Source organism: Schistocerca nitens, chromosome 7, assembly GCF_023898315.1.
Source record: "Schistocerca nitens isolate TAMUIC-IGC-003100 chromosome 7, iqSchNite1.1, whole genome shotgun sequence".
In the NCBI taxonomy this organism is placed as follows: Eukaryota; Metazoa; Arthropoda; class Insecta; order Orthoptera; family Acrididae; genus Schistocerca; species Schistocerca nitens.
Window position 1 is genome coordinate 307309898 of NC_064620.1, and position 1945 is coordinate 307311842.

Below are 1945 nucleotides of genomic sequence, written 5' to 3' on the forward strand. Positions count from 1 at the left end.
CGCCCTAACCTAACCTACGTTGCGCCCTAACCTAACCTACGTTGCGCCCTAACCTAACCTACGTTGCGCCCTAACCTAACCTACGTTGCGCCCTAACCTAACCTACGTTGGGCCCTAACCTAACCCACGTTGCGCCCTAACCTAACCCACGTTGCGCCCTAACCTAACCCACGTTGCGCCCAAACCTAACCCACGTTGCGCCCTAACCTAACCCACGTTGCGCCCTAACCTAACCTACGTTGCGCCCTAACCTAACCTACGTTGCGCCCTAACCTAACCTACGTTGCGCCCTAACCTAACCTACGTTGCGCCCTAACCTAACCTACGTTGCGCCCTAACCTAACCTACGTTGCGCCCTAACCTAACCTACGTTGCGCCCTAACCTAACCTACGTTGGGCCCTAACCTAACCCACGTTGCGCCCTAACCTAACCCACGTTGCGCCCTAACCTAACCCACGTTGCGCCCAAACCTAACCCACGTTGCGCCCTAACCTAACCCACGTTGCGCCCTAACCTAACCCACGTTGCGCCTTAACCTGCCCTGTAATTGTTAGTTATATGAATCTAGGAATTCGTGTAGCGTTGCCTAATTGCAACCATCTCAACATAGTTCACTTCGCGCACACTGTGGTGTTCTGCGTATTGATTCATTTTACGGTGCGTACCCTCACATCTTGCGAGTGTTGCTTACTTTCCACATGGTCCCGCTATCCACTGTATTGTGTACTGCAATAGGACGTATATCGCCCCCGCCCCCCCCCCCCCCTCCCCTCCTGTCACCTCTAGCTCGTCGGTCAGGAGTTCGCGTGTTGAATGCGCTTCGCAGCTGTGCAATGGCATTCGCATACGTACGCTGGCCACCTTCCACGTGTTCTTTCGTGCACACGTCGCAGCGTGTATGTATGCTGATGGAGTGCGTCGTGACACACAACATCCAGGCATGCAAGACTCGTAGAAGTCGCAAATGTAGATGGATGTCTACGTTTGCTGCCCAAGTTACGCAAATGAACTGGAAATCCGTTGTTGCGCGGTTGTTCGCGCTGGAGGTGAATCGTTGATATCGACGATCGGTACAGGTATTAACCGGTTGCTTCAGCGACACCCGTCATACCCACGAACGTGAGTGGGCATGTGGGTATGAAGCGATACGCGGCGGTGGCTGGGTGGGACCGTCCCCGGCCGGTGAGGGGGGGGCGCCCGGCGTGCTGGCCGCGCGCTGCGTGGGCGCACGCGCGGCAGCCGGCTGGTGGGGGCGCCCAGTGGCAGGCGCGCCGGCTGACGGAGGCGGCAGGCGGCGCATCTGCGTGCCGGCGCACCCAGCGCGCGGCGCCGTGCGGCCAAAGTGGGTCCTCCCGGGCCCGGTGCGAAGCGCGGTGGACATCTGCAGTGTGCTGGTCCGATTGAGGACTGTGTGCGTTGAGGATGCGCCGCCGCCCGGCACTCGGCGCCGCGACGCCGTCTGCTGCTCGGTCGCCCCCGCGGTTATCGCAGGTGGTTTGTATCGCAGCTGTGCGGATGTGTTGGCGCGTGCGCTGTGCTGGGAGAGTTCGCTTTGGCACCCAAGTGGGGCTCTGCCCCTCTGTGGCGCTGGCGTTGGAGCTGCCCGGTCACTGTTTGTGGCCGCGTGTTGTCTCCCGCCGGCAACACCACGACAGCACGCTCCCGGGCCTCTGTCGGCAGCGGCAAGCTCAGTTGGGAGCACGGGTGGTCGCACTGAAAGCGTCTACTCGCCTATCTCCGGGCGATTGCGCCTCTCTCGAACCCGACCAAGTACTTAGGACGGCGCTGCGCGCCGCCGGGACCTGAGAGGGTTTCGAGGTGTATCGTGCAGGGGAGCCCAGCCTCCTCCTGTTTGCAGAATAATTGAGCGGACGCTTGCGTGTTCGCGCGGGCCCCCGGGACACACTCCCGGGCGGCCGGCTGCTCAGCTCTAGTTGACGCAGC